At 35.8% G+C, this 19,216-nt stretch overlaps 1 long non-coding RNA gene across 1 annotated transcript; it reads left to right on the forward strand.

Moving 5' to 3' along the window:
* The first annotated feature begins 336 nt into the window (after nucleotides 1-336).
* On the forward strand, nucleotides 337-19,070 carry LOC131435985 (uncharacterized). The gene is made up of 3 exons (XR_009230563.1): nucleotides 337-529; nucleotides 18,597-18,690; nucleotides 18,755-19,070. It is a non-coding gene; the product is annotated as an uncharacterized LOC131435985 (long non-coding RNA).
* The last annotated feature ends 146 nt before the right edge of the window (nucleotides 19,071-19,216 follow it).

A 19,216-nucleotide genomic window follows, 5' to 3' on the forward strand; every position in this document is an offset into this window, starting at 1 on the left:
CCTGAAATTCCTTCTTCAATTTTTTTTCGCTTGCTTCAACAACTTAAATGTAAGACCGCAGAATGTTCGAACCACCCTAGATCCAAAATACATCCACAAAGCAAATTACTTATCGAACACTGAAACCCCATTAATGTGAATAACCATGTTCCATGTTTTGATTCTTCAACCGCGCACAGAGCGACGTTTTCGGGTACGGCTTCAGCAATTGCAAACGCCTACACGAGCCGAACGTTTGTTTATTTCACTTTTATTCCTCTGTTTGCGTGCGTGCATGTATGTACGTGTAAGCATCGTGCGCTACAGGTCGAGCCCGCCGTACGTGGGTGTGTTGGTAAATTTCAGCAAATCAAGTCAAATGACGCGCATTGCGAACATAACCCAGCCAAACCGTCGCTAGTTCGCCATTTCATCCTTCGTCGCGCTTACGTGGCTGAGTGTCGACATGTGATCTTTCGATCGTACGCGGATAAACCCTGAAAGGGCACTAAGTGCTAATTAAATTTCAGTTACTAACATCGCTGACTTGGTATGTGTTGGCTGTTCTTTAGACTTTTCCTGAAATTCGCAGTACAGTTGACTGATCAAAATGTGTGAATTTTTGTGCTTTATTGTTAATCAAATAAAATTTTCATAGTAGCTTAAAGACGAAAAAGTCACACATTTCGCCGACTAACACTGTTAAATTTAAAGTTGAATCGGCAAATCTAAAATTAATAAGTAATTTTACTGTTAGTTCGGCAAAAGCATCAGGATTTAATCATGAATCACCGATTTATCAGTAATCGAACGTAGAACGGATCTTCCGTTATTATTGTATGAAATAAATATCACAAAAGCTAATGGTAGGCCAAGCACAGGCACGTACCTAGAGGGTGGGCTCGAGCGGCCCTGGCCCCTCCCGAAATCAACCAATTTTATTGATTGTTTTTTCACATCTTATTTACTCATACATATTTTATACGTATAAATTTTTATTAAAAAATAAGATTTTCGTTCTTTCCAAAAACATTCACATGGGAGGCCAAACCACTAGATTATTTTTATTGTGTTGGTAACTTTCACCCGAAACTAAGTGGCGGCAGACCAGAAGCAAGTAAACATTCTAACAAAACGGGCTCGATTTTGTATTGCGTTGGAGGATGAGAAGTAGGCACAATTATGTATATAGTTTTGGCAATATGTATTACATCTGTATCCTGCATGAAATTCGCATGGACGTATACAAATCAATACATTACAGGTAATCCTGTATGAATGGCAACTCTGTTGGTAAATGAAAAAAATAAACACAGTCTAGATGACAGACACGATGTTTTTGATAGGGTAACGTGGCGACATCATGACATATGCGTGTACTGTCCCAACTAAAGAAATAATCGAAATTACCGTTAAAATGATTGAAGAATCTAATTTGAGTGTCCTGTCTGTTAGTTTGTGGCCAAACGACCAAAAAACATAGAAAATGCTCCTTCAGATTACACTGTGGAATAGTGGCTTCGAAAACTCCACTACCGATCAAGCTCGCAGCGATGCGGTTTCATTAGATAGTATCGAAACTACTTAAAATAAATAACAGATGCTACAAAGATTACTACTAAGAGCACACGTCATTGTTTGGGAAAGATTCTGCAGATTGGAAAGATATCCTGCTTCTAGGTACAAAAAACATGCTTATTCGGACGAACGCGAGTGCATTTCGGAAACATATTTTGTTATGCTGATGGCCATTTTATTGAACTTTTGTTGTCGATGAGTAATTGTTTATGAAACCTAGACCGATTATTATTAAAATTAAAGGCTAGTATTACACTTTATCAGAAATAGCCACTTAATTTTTCCAAAATTGATCTGGAATTTTCTACCACTTTTTGCAAATAATCAGAGTAAGAAATGCCAAATTTTGTGCTGTTATTATTATTATTAATATCATTTATTTTTATTTTTAATTCTAAGTCTAATTTTTGAATAAAAACGATGAAAAAAATACTAATCGAGTTTTACACTGAAAAAAATCAAATTGCAAAAAACGCAGTTTTTTATTTGAATGAAATTTTGTCCCAACATTGATAATTATGTTCCCTGCACACCTTGCAAATATTGTACGATGGGCGTTTTGAAGGGAATAAACTTTTGTTTTGACGAAAACTTTTTGCCTTTCTCTACAGAAAGGTATTAGAATTGCTAGAAAACCCGACTTTCGAACGGAACCTCGGAGACCCATAGTGTTATATACCATTCGACTCAGTTCGACAAGATCGGAAAATGTCTGTGTGTGTGCACTTTTCGAAGATATTTTTACCGCTCAATTTTTTAAGAGATGGCTCAACCGATTTTAACAAACTTAGGCTCGTTTGAAAGCTCGGGCCATTGATCAAGTTCGAAGATCAAACGGCTGTGACTTCTGGTTCCGGAGATATGATGGAATAAGTGACGTAACCGACAAAATGTGTTGATTTTAACCGATCTTATATATAAGGGTGCCAATATTTTTTGGATCACCTTTAATTTCGTAAAGTGCTATTGTTCAAAAGTTTAAGCACCTCGAAAAATGTCCTCATGCAAAATTTGAGCTCAATCGCACATAGGTAAGGGGTGCTGCCCAGCGGTTAAAGTTTGAAAATTTTCGGTCTTTCAAAAACATCATAGGGGGGAGTACATGAAATTTCCTAAATCGAACTTTTTTTTTATGCCAAGTATCTTAAAATTGCATGAAACGTCGAGATTTAGTGTTATCTCAAAAAATAATTTTGTTTGAAAGAATCGACTTCCTGGGATTTGATATTTTTTCGAAGTCCTAGAAAGTCGATTAAAAAAAATATTTTTTTTCGAGATGACAGTAAATCTCCACGTTTCATGCAATTCTAAGACTTTGGCATCAAAAATTTATTTTCGATTTCGGAAATTTTTAATTTTTTTTTTCAGTGTAAGACATTTCTTAGCATTTCTATTGAAAAATTCGACTGATTTTGTGAATATTACTAGTACAACACTTTTTTTGTAGGACTTATTTTATCTTTTTCCTACCATTTGTTGAGCAACTGTTCCCGAAACAAGACACACAAAAGCAACATCGAGGACCTGTCGTCTCACTGTGTCCCGTTCTGCGAACAGGAAAAGGAATTTTGGCAAAGGGGCTGTCCGTACACCACTGCCAGTAGCAGGTATAAAATGAAATGTGATGTGAAAAATAGCGCATTTGAGTTAAAGCAGCTGCTCTGAGCGCACGAGACACCGTCAGCTCGATGGCACCGAAAACCAGTGGAAAGGCAGCCAAAAAGTCCCGCAAGGCCCATTCAAAGCACTTTACAGTGCTTTTCAGACAATTCAGAGCTAAAGATCATCATAAAGAACTAGTTGAATTTTGTAACTTTCCTACCTTTTTCTGAGCAACTGTTGCCGAAACAAGACACACACGAGAACCATCTCAGATCTAAATGCAAATCGTGTTGATTGTGACAATTCAAGGCACTTTTTAGTGCCCCACATTATCATTAAGAGTTAATTAAACTATCAATATTTCCTACCAAAAGATTCATCAAGATGGAAATTAAAATAATTTGTACCGTCACTAACACATTCAATTACGAGCGGCAATGCGAAAACGAAAGTGATGATGTTGAACACATCTTTATACTAGTATGGGTTTGTGTCAAAATATGCCATGCGAAACAGGGTTGCCATGTATACAGAATAATATTATTATTATTATTATTATTATTATTATTATTATTATTATTATTATTATTATTATTATTATTATTATTATTATTATTATTATTATTATTATTATTATTATTATTATTATTATTATTATTGTTATTATTATTATTATTATTATTATTATTATTATTATTATTACAATTACTCTTGCATACCGAAGATCGTCGATACATTTCAGACCAGGCCATTGCAATTGTCTCGTACTGAAATTTCGAGAAGAATCAGATATCTTCGAACTTCATAGCTTCAATAAAAAATAAACTACAAATTTGTCGTACCTAGCCTCCTATATTAGCAAATTAAAAAGGAATTGTTTCAATATTCAATTTGAATATATAGTTGTAGAATAGTAGCTGTTTAATGTAACTAATCTGTACTTTAATGTAGGTGCATCGCTTCAAACTCTATTAGTGCTAAAGGGGAAAGCGTGTCAGTTTTTTCGTATTCACGACCACCAGTTATGTCTCTGACATTACCCACTCGCCTTTTTCTCTTCAAATTGATGGTTTCAGCACTTTTTACTATGGTATTCCAAAACGAGAAGTTGAATCGGGACAGTTTTGCCTTTCTCATATAGAAAGGTTATGCAATCACAGTGAAAACCGACTTTTGAACCAAGGCCCGGAGGGCCGAGTGTCATATACCATTCGACTCAGTTCGTCGAGTACGCAAAATGTCTGTGTGTGTATGTGTGTGTGTATGTGCGTATGTGTGTATGTAACGTTTTTTTGCAAATGAAAGGTCTTGTGGTCCCATACAAAATTGCTGAATATTATTCGAATCCGACTTCCGGTTCGGGAATTATGGGGTGAAATGTGCAAAAAATTGTGAAAATAAGTGCACTAACTTTTCTAAATCGACCTCAAATCTTCTCCACTTAATAGTTTTTTATCAGCAGACGGTCAAACAAACCGATTTCGGTTATTGTTTTTAGGAATCGAAGAAAATTATTTTGAAGAATATAACAGTATTATATATGATAGTATGATTGATATGAGAAAGGCATCATTACACCACTAGGTTGATTACAACAGGATTATATAATCTATTTCCCTTTCACTAATTTGTCACTTACCCTTTAACACTAAGAGATTTTTACTTCAAACCCTCACAGTACCATCCTATCATTATCATTTTATCTAAAATTTACACTGTATTAATTTCGAATTAAGAATAATAACAACTTAAAACTTGAATATTAGGCAACCTATAACTAATACTTTAGAATCTACAAAGTTATTGACAGCGTACCGAGAATTAGATACATAAGCAAGATCATCAGTAAGATATTCTGTTTTGGGCCCCTCCCGAAACGAAATCCTGAGTACGGGCCTGGAAAAGGAGATGTTTTAAAAATGCTCATTTTAATTGGGAATTCAAAAAAGATAAGTAAACCCTAAAAAAAAATCACGACGAAAAAAGAATTGTTTCTAGTGCTCATGAACGTCTCTACGCCTGGAAATGAGCAGATATTTGTGAAAAGCAGATAGTTCTGATTTCACTTATTTCCACGAAATATAAAGATCTTTCTTGAGAAATGGGGATGTGGTGCATTGCAAAATCGACAGCAGACAGTAGATGACAAGTGTTTCGCTGAGTTTTGGTAAAAGCACTGTTCGAAATCTCGCCAAACGGATTTTTCTGTTTCGGTTTCATATTATGCCAAATTTCGGTAAAAAAAACTATGTTTTACCGAGATATCATAATATAACTTTACCGAATTTCGGAAAACAATATGGGTATTACTGAAGGATCAGTAAAATGACGTATTTCAGGATCAATTCGACATTTCATTATGCCGAACTCGATGATCAGTTTTATGTGTATGGAGAGGTCTAAAACTAACTGAAAATCATGTTTTATAATGTACTGTACCTCAAAAACCACGTTTCTATGAGTTATCAATTGGCGGCTTATTCATCTGAATATAATTCATGATTTTCAAAATCACGAACAATTGTAACAGTTGAGCGACACTCCATTGCTCTATGATGGAAAACTACTAGACGACCCTCCATTCTTTTACTTTCCGATGCCGTGTTCGGTTTTTACCATCCCTTGAACCAATCACGCAATACCATGTTCCATTTGACTAAGCGTTTCATTCGAAATTATCTTGGGATGGGAAGCGTTACGTTAAGTTAAATAATACGATTTTTTTTAATTAGAGGGGTACAAATCATATGAGCTATTTTATGGAAATTGTGAATTTTAAAAACCGTTTTGCCTTTCTCTATAGAAAGGTATTAGAATTGCTGGAAAACCTGACTTTCGAACGGAGCCTCGGAGACCCATAGTGTTATATACCATTCGACTCAGTTCGACGAGATCGGAAAATGTCTGTGTGTGTGCACTTTTCGAAGATATTTATACGCGCTCAATTTTCTCAGAGATGGCTGAACCGATTTTAACAAACTTAGGCTCGTTTGAAAGCTACTGTCGGGCCATTGATCAAGTTCGAAGATCAAACGGCTGTGACTTCTGGTTCCGGAGATATAATGGAATAAGTGACGTAACTGACAAAATGTGTTGATTTTTACCGATCTTATATATATAAGGGTGCCAATATTTTGGGATCATCTCTAATTTCGTAAAGCGCTAGTGCTCAAAAATTTAAGCACCTCGAAAAATGTCCTCATACAAAATTAGAGCTAAATCTGACATGCGTAAGAGGTGCTGCCCGGCGGTTAAGGTTTGAAAATTTTCAATCTTGAAAAAGCACCATAGGGGGGAGTACATGAAATTTCCAAAATCGAACATTTTTTCTGATGCCAAAACTCTTAAAAATGCATGAAACATCGAAATTTAGTGTCATCTCAAAAAACATTTTTTTTGAAAAAAATCAAATTTCTGGGACTTGGATTTAGATATTTTTTCTAAGTCCAAAAAGGTCGATTTTTGAAAAAAAAAATTTTTCGAGATGACACTTAATCTCGACGTTTCATGCAATTCTAAGCCTTTCGGCATCAAAATTATTTTTTCGATTTCGAAAATTTCATGTACCCCTCCCCTGGTGATTTTTCAAGATATATGAAAATTTCACTAAGTGTACTAAGAAGGCTTTTTGCCTTTCTCTATAGAAAGGTATTAGAATTGCTGGAAAAACCGACTTTCGAACGAAGCCTCGGATACCCATAGTGTTATATACCATTCGACTCAGTTCGACGAGATCGGAAAATGTCTGTGTGTATGTGTGTGTGTGTGTGTGTGTGTGTGTGTGTGTGTGTGTGTGTGTATGTGTGTGCACTTTTCGAAGATATTTGAACGCGCTCAATTTTCTCAGAGATGGCTGAACCGATTTGAACAAACTCGGGCTCGTTTGAAAGCTACTGTCGGGCCATTGATCAAGTTCGAAGATCAAATGGCTGTGACTTTTGGTTCCGGAGATATGATTGTATAAGTGACGTAACCGACAAAAATCGTGCTATTTGAACGCGCTCAATTTTCTCAGAGATGGCTGATCCGATTTTAACAAACTTGGGCTCGTTTGAAAGCTACTGTCGGGTCGTTGATCAAGTTCGAAGATCAAATGGTTGTGACTTTTGGTTCCAGATATATGATGGTATAAGTGACGTAACCGACAAAACACGTTGATTTTTACCGCTCTTATATATATATATATATATATATATATATATATATATATATATATATATATATATATATATATATATATATATATATATATATATATATATATATATATATATATATATATATATATATATATATATATATATATATATATATATATATATATATATGCATAAGGGCGCCAAAATTTTGGGATCAACTCTATTTTCGTAAAGTTCTAGTGCTCAAAAGTTTAAGCACCTCGAAAAAAGTCTTCATGCAAAATTTGACCTAAATCGGACATGCTTAAGGGGTGCTGCCCGGTGGTAAAGGTTTGACAATTTTCGATCTTGAAAAAGCACCATAGGGGGGAGTACATGAAATTTCCAAAATCGAAAATTTTTTTTGATGCCAAAACTCTTAAAACTGCATGAAACATCGAAATTTAGTGTCATCTCAAAAAAAAATTTTTTTGAAAAAATCAACTTTCTGGGACGTCCCAAAAAGTCGATTTTTTCAAAAAAAATTTTTTTCGAAATGACACTAAATCTCGACGTTTCATGCAATTCTAAGCCTTTTGGCATCAAAAATTTTTTTTCGATTTCGAAAATTTCATGTACTTCCCCCTATGGTGATTTTTAAAGATATATGAAAATTCCACTAAGTGGACTAAGAAGGCTTTTTGCCTTTCTCTACAGAAAGGTATTAGAATTGCTGGAAAAACCGACTTTCGAACGGAGCCTCGGAGACCCATAGTGTTATATACCATTCGACTCAGTTCGACGAGATCGGAAAATGTCTGTGTGTGTGTGTGTGTGTGTGTGTATGTGTGTGTGTGTGTGTATGTGTGTGTGTATGTGTGTGCACTTTTCGAAGATATTTGAACGCGCTCAATTTTCTCAGAGATGGCTCAACCGATTTTAACAAACTTGGGCTCGTTTGAAAGCTACTGTCGGGCCATTGATCAAGTTCGAAGATCAAATGGCTGTGATTTTTGGTTCAGGAGATATGATTCTATAAGTGACGTAACCGACAAAAAGCGTTGTATTTGAACGCGCTCAATTTTCTCAGAGATGGCTGAACCGATTTGAACAAACTTGGACTCGTTTGAAAGCTACTGGCGGGCCATTGATCAAGTTCGAAGATCAAATGGCTGTGACTTTTGGTCCCGGAGATATGATTGTATAAGTGACGTAACCGACAAAAAGCGTTGTATTTGAACGCGCTCAATTTTCTCAGAGATGGCTGATCCGATTTTAACAAACTTGGGCTCGTTTGAAAGCTACTGTCGGGCCGTTGATCAAGTTCGAAGATCAAATGGTTGTGACTTTTGGTTCCAGATATATAATTGTATAAGTGACGTAACCGACAAAACACGTTGATTTTTACCGCTCTTATATATATATATATATATGGGTGCCAAAATTTTGGGATCACCTCTATTTTCGTTAAGTTCTAGTGCTCAAAAGTTCAAGCACCTCGAAAAAAGCCTTCATGCAAAATTTGACCTAAATCGGACATGCTTAAGGGGTGCTGCCCGGTGGTAAAGGTTTTGCAATTTTCGATCTTGAAAAAGCACCATAGGGGGGAGTACATGAAATTTCCAAAATCGAAAATTTTTTTTGATGCCAAAACTCTTAAAACTGCATAAAACATCGAAATTTAGTGCCATCTCAAAAAAAAAATTTTTTGAAAAAATCAACTTTCTGGGACTTATAAAAATTTTCATATTTTTTCTAAGTCCCAAAAAGTCGATTTTTTCAAAAAATTTTTTTTTCGAGATGACACTAAATCTCGACGTTTCATGCAATTCTAAGCCTTTTGGCATCAAAAATTTTTTTTCGATTTCGAAAATTTCATGTACTCCCCCCTATGGTGATTTTTCAAGATATATGAAAACATCACTAAGTGGACTAAGAAGGCTTTTTTTAGATTAGCATCACTGTTCTCATACAAATAGGCAACGCAAATGTCAAGCACTAGTTTGGAAAAATGATGCTGACTGTGTGACATAAACACTGAAGCATGCTTTTGTGAACTACTCAAATCAATCTGAATCTATTGGCGTCTAAAATTATTTAATAAATGTATGAAACATATTTTCATGAGACTGTTATGAAAGAAGAGAAAGGCATTATCACACCACTAGGTGGATTAAGAAGGGTTTTTTTAGATTAGCATCACTGTTCTCATACAAATAGGCAACGCAAATGTCAAGCACTAGTTTGGAAAAATGATGCTGACTGTGTGACATAAACACTGAAGCATGCTCGAATCAATCTGAATCAATTGGTGTCAAAATTAGTATCTGAAATTATTTAATAAAAGTATGAAATATATTTTCATGAGACTGTTATGAAAGAAGAGAAAGGCATTATCATGCGGTAAACGAGTAACGATGCGTTACTTCTAAGAAAGTTATAGGTATTACGAAGTGTTATATACGTCGCTCTTTGGTAAGGTATAGGTGTCGCGAAGCGTTACATGCGTTACTTTTTTGATAGTAATAGGCGCTACTAATGTCAAAATTAAGAAATGATTACACGCTTAGAAAAAGTTACTCAAAGTTTGAGTACTAGTTACTCATTTTCAAATGATACATGGAAACGTCAAAAATTGAGTAGTTATCATCAATGATATTGAGTAACTCCTACTTTAAATTTGAGTTCAACGCAATAACTCGTTTTTTTGTTACTATTCGCAAGATCAGTTTTAAAGTTGTAGCAACAGGTTGTATATTTTGTTAGTGAGATCGCGTATTTCGAGGGTGAGTCGCTCAACACAAACGGAGTTGTGTCTGCAAAAACCGGAATGATAAACTCCGTGTTGTGCTTTAGAATGAAACCGAATATGCTCAAATGTCATTTATGAGGAATAAGTGTTTGATTGGTGCCTGAGCATAACTGACATGTATGTTAATTTGCGATTGACACACTACTCCAAGCAACCACCACTTGATATAGTATTGAGTTCAATTACTTATGTCGTTTTTCATTGAAAAACACTGGTGGCGTGGATTGCTCTGGTTTTGCACTTTCGAGCAGAAATCGCAATGAAACACCGTCAGAATATTGCATTTCTGCTCGAAAGTGCAAAATTAGAGCAATCCACGTTACCAGTGTTTTTCAATGAAAAACGGCATTAATATTTTAATACAATACACTCAGAAAAGGAGCAATTTTTTTGCAAATTTGGTATATGTGAAATAAAATTTCACTCAAAATTTGAGTGATAGTTACTCTATTTTTGGTACAAGTACAAATAAAGTATTACTCAGTAAATGAGTAGATTTTACCCAAATATCGTTTCCAGTGGAAGAACTCAAATTTGAGTAACTTCGGAGTTACTCTAAATTAGAGTTGTTCCACTTTTTCTGTAGATGAGTGAGATCTTACTCATTTTTGAGTAACTATTTTTAAGCGTGTAGCAATGATCCTTCAACGACATACACTGATCAAAATTAGCACGATGACGTGTCCTATCGAAACGAAAACTTGTATCTAATTTAGAAAGAAAATGAGCATTAATAGAACTTCTATTCCCATAACTAAAACTTCTTTCTGTATCTTCTGCTCAGTAAAACTTGGAGGTGAATTAATTGTTCTATTCTATCCATGAAGGTGTCATTAGTTCTTTTCTTGACATGAGAGTATTCAGTAAATTGAAGTGCAATATCCTTACTAACGTACCGATTTTCAAATGAATGATCACCCATCCCGTTAGAAGGCTGTTGATTAATTTTACAATCCTCCACAATTGATCAAGGAAATGGAATGCTGTTCGATATTTCGAAAACTTATGATAAAAATAATAATAACTTTGCCCAAGCGACTTTTAACGATATTTTCGTCCGTTTAATTTTCTCAGAAACGACCAAACAGGTTTCGATTATCTTAGACACGTTGAAAGGCTATTATCAGGCAATTGGTCGAGTTTGGAAGGTTCATGACGAAATGTAGAAGTTACGTAACCGACAAACCACACATTTTTCAATCCCTTATTTTTTTTCCTGAGAAGGCTGAACCGATTTCATCTATCTAAGTTTCGTTTGCAAACTACTCATTGACCAAGTTAGAAGAAAACAAAATGGTAGACAACTCCGGTTCCGTAGACATAATCGAATAAGTGACGTATGCGACAAACCGCACAATCAATAGTCAAGTTTCAATATATTATTGCCGAAACTTTTAGTTCCGGAAATCTCGGTAGTACTACGTTAAAGTACACTTTTGTGAGTTGACCGACTGAATCTACCAAATTGATTACAAAAATTAGCTCAATGCCGAAAAATGACATTTGAATGACAAGTGAAAAAAATTACCACAACATTAAGTGGATAAAGAACGGGGTTCTAAAACTAGTAAACGATTTGTTATATTTGATTAGATAGGTAAATTCGAAATTTTATTAAACACTGCTTCGTAAATGTCGCATGCAAAATCAGCTATAATCATAACACCTTTCAGCGGTGATAAAATTGTTTGACTAAAATAATTTCCTTCTGCTTTAAACACAAATTTAGACTGTTTGATGTTTGATCATTTGTACTATTTCACACTATGCTATCATCATTGTAATTGTAAATATTAAACCTAATCGCCTTTGTCCAGTCAATGCAAACCCGTCATCTCTTTCTCCTTATCTTTTGTTTATTTTGAAGTTCATCCAACTTCTAATTGTTTACTATGCCTATTTGCGTAATTGATTCTTTGGAAAACTTTACTAGAATAAAAGCTTAAGCTGATTATATGAGTTTCGAAGTGAGGTTTTTGAAATGAATATAAAATCGAATGAAAACTTTCTGTTTAGGGAACAGAAGCGATGTGTTCAGTACACAACCGTCGACTCCAGCTGGTCACGCGCCATTCACGAAAAAGTTATCAAATGCACAATGCATCATTAGTTGATAGTATGCTTTTTGAAATAAAGTTCATCAGAAAATAAAATTCAGAAGCACTTACTGTTCTTGATAAGCCAAATCATTCGAAGCACAATAAAGCTGACGAAGCTCCGTGCACTGCTTGACCAATCGACCAGGACCACAAGCTCTGGCAACACTATCACTGATTGACACAGATAACCTGCCGACAACCTGCGATGTTATTCATTGCCAAGGTTACCGACTGAAAGCGTGACCGAAAAGAATCATACAAAACGGCATTAAGTTATTCTGTGTCTTATGCAATATAACACTTGAACGAACCGACATAAAAACAGTAACCTTTCTTGACTGTTGCTTTGCGAATATGTTCTAGAGATACATAAGCAATCTAGGAGATGGGAATTCGTGACTCCATGATTGTCAAGTCCAACTTTTCCAGATTCTATGATTGTAAAACTACAAAACTGCAAGATTAATTATCGAACTCCAAGAATCGTTTTGTAACGTTTTTGCATCCAAATTGGTTGAGTCCAACATTGCAAAACTCCAATAACTCCATGATTGATACACTCAAACATAGCACAACTAACTACAAAATTTTAAGAAAGATTTTCTGACCCTGAAATTTTCGGTCTCCAAGATTGCAAAACGCTGAGACTGCAATACTAATTTTCCAACGATAGAATACATTACTCAGTTAAGGCCCGAATTTCGTCTCGGGAGGGGCCCAACGATGAAAAAATAATGTTACTGAATATTGCTGATGTACCTAATTCTCCCTTTTATGGGTGTTTTAATAGACACTTTAAACTTTTCCACTGGAACTGTTATTGTATTATATTTCTTTACGTTTACTATCTTGTTATTTCTGTAACACATGTCTGAGAGCTTCTCAATAATTATATATTTGTTTTTGATTTCGGGAGGGGCCAGGGCCTCTCGGGCCCCCCTTCTGGTTACGTGACTGACTCAGCTTTTCTATCCAGCGAGCAAGATCACGCAAACTTGCTCTGTATTTTCAAGTTGCCCAAAGTTCCACGCGTACTTTTAAACAGCGAGAAAGTGGATGTTTCCAGTCATTGTGGAACTTTTGATTGCTTGGGTAGAAACTAAACGATTGAGAAATTCAATATTTCTGAAACTCCAAATTTTCTGGCTCTCAAGAATGCCGAGATTTCTGAACTCTAAAATTGCAAAACTACAAAATTGCTTAACTACAAGTTTGTCATACTCCAAAATTTACAAGCTGCATGTTTCAACACTCAAGCATTATAAAACTCCAAGCTTTCCAGTCTACGAAATTGCACAATTTCAAGCTCGCTAGTCGCCAATAATTAATAGATTTCCAAGAACCAAGATTGTCAAACTTCAAAATCGTAAGACTTATTGTATATCTCTTATAATTCCAGACTCCGAGATTGCGAAACTCCAAGACGGGCAAGACTAATAACAAATCGTTAATTAAACAAGTGGCAAGTGAACATTACTAATTTTGAAGCCATCCAGCATTCAATAGCAGTGTAATTGTGCGAAATAGTGATCATGTTTTGAGACGAATCGATTAGTAGATATTTAGAAACATGACGAACTGTAAATCTTGAGACGAAAATGTATCCTAAATTGAAAAGTGAGTTTATTTTAAATGAAAAAAACGATAACCAAAGAACCATTTCTTTCAATAGGAAAGTGTGACCATAGCTTTTATAATCATTTTCAAACATTTCACAGTTTGGTTCAGGTAGGTTGTAAAATATTATTCATGTTCGAAGTAATGAGGTGAAGGGATGAGATGGAAATAGGAGCTCGGATGAAATAGGGAGCCGTTACCCTAGAATAAGGAATGTATCGAAAATAAGCTATCCACATACATTTGTGTTGTACGCATGTATTTGTGATGGTTTTTTTTATGCTCAGATCACAGCATGCTGTGCGTTTGGTTATCAGCTTTCGTTTGTTTACTTGTTTGTGCGGTTGAAACTCTGCGTTTTCAAAATGTCGCGTATTGAAAAGGAAGTGCAAATTAAGGTTCTGGACACATGGCTGAGTGAGAAGGGTATTACTATGCGAAAATTGACGAAGCGGTTTGGAATTCATCATATCAGTGTTAAAATCATCATTAATAAGTTTGGGGAACACTATTCTCTGGATGAGCTACCAGGAAGAGACAGAAAACCCGGTTCTTCCAACCCGAAACTGGACCAGAAAGTGGTATCTCTAATCATGAAGAACAAATCAATGTCAATACGTGATTTGGCCAAAAAAGCAGGAACGAGTGTCGGAATGATCCAGCGTATCAAGTGGCGAAATCATCTGAAGACATACAAGAAGCAGAAAATCTCGAAACAAAGTATAGAACTAAAAAAGTGAGCAGCAACAAGGGCCCAGAAATTGTATTCGGTTTTTTTGCAGTGTTCGGATGCGTGCGTTTTGATGGACGATGAGACTTATGTAAAGGGAATACTCAAAAACCTTTCCAGATCCATAATACTGTCGTCGTTGGGGAGGATGTGAGCGATGCGAACAGGTCGATTCAAGTGGAGAAATTCAGTCGAAAGGTACTGGTATGGCAAGCAATGTGTTCCTGTGGTTTGAAGTCAACAATTTTTTTACACTAACGGAACTATAAATGCAGAAATCTATCGACCTGAATGTCTCTAGAAGAGATTGCAGTCTTTATATATGAAGCATAGTACATCTCCACTGTTTTGGCCGGATTTAGCGTCGGCTTGCTATGCCAAAACCACTCTCAATTGGCTTGCGGAAAAGGGTATAAATTCCGTTGAGAAAAATATCAATCCACCAAATTGCCCTCAGCTTTGACCCATCGAACGTTACATGGCAATCGTGTAGAAGGTTTTCAGGAAGACTGGTAAGGCAGCTGGGAACATGCAGAAGTTCAAAAAAATTTAGGCTCAAGCGTCCTGTCTGGAACATGATGAAAAGCGTTCGATCAAAAGGTTCGAAAATTCGTGAGGGAATAACATAAATAAAATATCGTTTTTTATCATAATTTGAAAAAAAAAAAAGGTGGATAGCTTATTTTTGATACACTCCTTAGCGTAGAAGTTGTAAAACTCCAACTTTGCTAGACTACAACATTTTCCTATCCAAAGATTATTCAAAGACCAAACATTCCAGTCTACAAAATTGCACAATTTCAAGATCGCTAGTCTCCAATAAGATTGCAGCTCTCCAAACTGCAGAACTCTTTGAAAAACTTCAAGATTTCCAGATTCCATCATTTGAAATCTCCTAGAATTTTTAGCTCACTACAAAACTCCAAGTTTTTCAAACGCCAATATTCTCAAACTTAAAGATTTCCATGACCATGGCAGACTTCAAAATCACCTTAAAAAGCAAAAATTCAAGAATCAACAAACCAAAACTCAAAAAAACCAACAATCGAGAGTTCAAGAATCTAAGTGAATAAAATTTCTAAAGATCTTAGAAACCTTTTGAAGGGATTAAAATTAAAAAAGAATCAAAATGTCTAAGGCATCTCGACGAAAGACCAAACGGTTCAATCGGAGGATAAGTGAAACAATCATTCAAGGTCCAAGTAAACAAAGTCCGTGATCCCAAGAAATCGAAAGTATGAGCTTCCAATAATTCAACAATTCAAGAGCCCAACAATGTAGGAATTCAAAAGTCTTAAGGTGAACCCAAAATTCAAGAGTCGAAACATTTCAACAAACAGTTTGTGCCTGTTCCTGTGCACGAAGCTTCAATGTTCTTCGTGAACGGGAAGCGTTACATTAAGCTAGAAAGCGTTGCGTACGATAATTTTCTTGAATGGAGGATTACAAATCATATGAGTTATTTTGTGGAACTTATGAATTTGAAAAACCGTTATTAGGGTTAGATTCGTTACTTTTTTCTAAGTTATGGGCGTTGCGAAGCGTTACTTTTTGATGAGTTATAGACGTAACGAAACGTTACATGCGTTACTTTTTAGTAAGTTATAGGCGTTATGAAGCGTTGCATGCGTTACTTTTTTGTAAATCATAGGCGTTACGAAGCGTTACATTTTTTGTAAGTTATAAGCGTTACGCAGCGTTACACGCGTTACTTATTTGAAAGTTATGGACGCTTCGTAGGGATTACATTTTGAAGTTATAGGTGTAATGAAGCTTCACACGTGTTATTTTTTGTGAATTATAAGCGTTGCATGCGCTACTTTTTTGTATAGGTATAGGCGTTGCGTAGCGTTACGTTACGTTATTTTTTTGTAATATATTGGCGTTACAAAGCGTTGCATGCGTTACGTTTTAGTAAGTTCAAGTGTTACAAAGCGCTACCTTTGTTAAATTACAGGCGTTACGAAGTGTAACTCTTTGTAAGATACAGACGTTACGAAATGTGACATGCGTTAGTTTTTTGTAGGTTGTAGGCGTTAAGTGCGTAACTCTTTTGTGAATTACAGCCGTTACGATGTATGACACACGTTACCTTTTTGTGAGTTAGAAGCGTTACATTCGTTACCCTGAATAAGTTTTAGGCATTGCGAATCATTACATGCGTTGTTCTGTTGTAAGTAATAGACTTCACAATTCGTTACATAGGTAACTTTTTTTTAACGTTTTAGGTGTTACCAAATGTTACATGTGGTACATTTTAAAAAGGTACAAGCGTTACAAGGAGTTAAATCCGTTACCTTTTTGCATGTTTTGTGTGTTACGTTATATGTGTTACTTTTTGTTATAGTTGTAGGTAACTTTTGCAACTCTAATTAATGCATTACAAAAGTTTTGGCATCTTAAATTTAACGTATTGAAGAGTCTTATTAGCAAACGACCACAGATTTCCAGCACCTGATCTGTCGGAGATTTCCAGCACCTGATCTGTCAATATTGCCTTGGAAGGTGTGATTCGAAGAGGGAGGATCGACACGAGTGGTACGATCTTCCGAAAGTCCGTACAACTTTTTGGCTTCGCTTACGATATTGATATTGTGACACGTAACCTTTAGAAGATGACGGAAACCTGCATCGGACTGAAAGCTGAAGCTAGAAGTCTGGCTCGGACTGGCCATAAGTGCGTCATAAACAAAATACATGAGAGGAACAGGCCCCGAATATTAATAGACGGTGATGATATCAAGGTAGTTGAAAAGTTCGAGTTTGGCTCACTGGTGACCGCCGATGATGATACCAGCAGAGAAATTCAGAGCCGTAAATTCGTGCGTACTTTTAGCTCAGAAAAATCCTATGGTCGGGAAAAGTACGCCTCCGCACGAAATTGACCATCTACAAAACGCTCATTAGACCGGTTGTTCTATACGGTCAAGAGACCGGAACTGTATTTGCAGAGGATAAACGCCTCTTAGTGTTTCCGAAAGAAAGATACAGCGAACCACCCATCGTACGGACAGCTAAATTCGATCTACGATAGATTGTGCATGTCATTACGATGACGGACGATAGCCCAGTGAAAATGGGTTTTCAATCTAATCCGACTAGGACAAGAATAGCAAAGAAAACCTCAGGATTATAGCCTTTAGATAGATAGATAGAAAAATAGATTGGGTTTGAACATGACTTGGAGTTCTGTATGAGAACAAAATTTCCGCGAACATGGTGTTTGAAACCGCAGAAGTTTTAGATTATAAAAGTTTCAATGTTTAGATTCAAAGGGTAAAGAATCGAAACGATCGAATGTTCTAGACTCATGTTGGAGAGTCCAGAAGTTTCCAAGTACTTGATTTCAATATGCTAAAAGCACATGAGTTCTAGCTTCCTAAATCCTACAGTTCAAGAATTAGAAAGTTCAAGAGATAATGGCGCGATTACTTAAGAGTCCTGAGGAACAAGATTCTAACAGTGAAGAATCAAAGAGCCAGAAGTTGAAGGGTGTGATGTGGACCATGAGCGTTAGGTTAAAAGAATTTAAGCTGATAAGATTCGAACAGTTTAAGAGTTCATGGTTTCAAAATTCCAATGTCAAGTGCTCAAAGTCCTATTACCTAAGTTCCACAGTCCAAGAATTCAATAGTTTTACAGTTCAAGTGTCCAGGAGAGCAAGACTTCAAGAGTTTAATAATTGAATTGAATTTGAAATGTTAAAAGTTTTAGAATTCAATGGTCCAAGAGTCAAAATGTACCTCAGTTCAAAAATCCAAGAATACAAGGGTTCATACGCTCAAGAGTTTTAAACACTTAGGAGTCCAAGAATCCAGAAAATTGTTTACACCAACAAAAACGAGTTTTTAGGGGCAATTCGGCACATTTGTAGCATTACACCTTGGCCTTTCATAAATCATTCTTGATACCAAATGCCATCTACAGTTTCACCTCGTAAACTATTCTCAATCAAAGGCTAATTTGCTTCTATTCGTGCAAGGTAAAAAATATATAAATTGTCAAATTTTATATTCTCGGTTAATACATAATCTCACATCTGGTGGCGCTGCGGTCGTTAGAGAGAACACTCTTGATCTCTGAACGGTTTGCTCGGGATGAATACCATGGTCTTCATTTCAATTTCACCCATTGTTTTGGATAGAAGAAGTACAGGTAATTTTCTGAACGTTTGAAATTCAATGTTTCTTAACTAATTGATTTTGTTTGTTAATTTCAGAATGACACACAGCAATTTTCATAAAACGCTACAAGAATTAGATGCAGTTAAACTAAGTTTAGCTGCATACCACAAAACAATCATTGAGGAACAAAAAAAAATCGAGACGCTGATACACCAGGACGAGAAGGACTATCGGGCGCTGGATGACGATGTCTCCAAATTGGTAAAACATAGGGATAAAAAGAAGGAAACAATAACGAAACGTCGTCAAAGCTTGAATGAATTTACCAAAAAAAAAAATGAGATAGAAAAACAACTGGAGGAAACGGTGAAAAACCTGAAGATGTTTGTTGTGGATAAATAAAACGAAAAATTGCACGAAAACACATCGATTTTTTATTACTCACATTGCTTTTCTGCCAATCTCTAATAGAAAGGTTCTACAACTGCTGCCCAACAGTGCAATTGTTCGGAGGTCTAACTGTCTGTGTGGTTGTAAATTATCATTCATATTGCGAT

Source organism: Malaya genurostris, chromosome 3 (genome assembly GCF_030247185.1).
Source record: "Malaya genurostris strain Urasoe2022 chromosome 3, Malgen_1.1, whole genome shotgun sequence".
Lineage (NCBI taxonomy): Eukaryota > Metazoa > Arthropoda > Insecta > Diptera > Culicidae > Malaya > Malaya genurostris.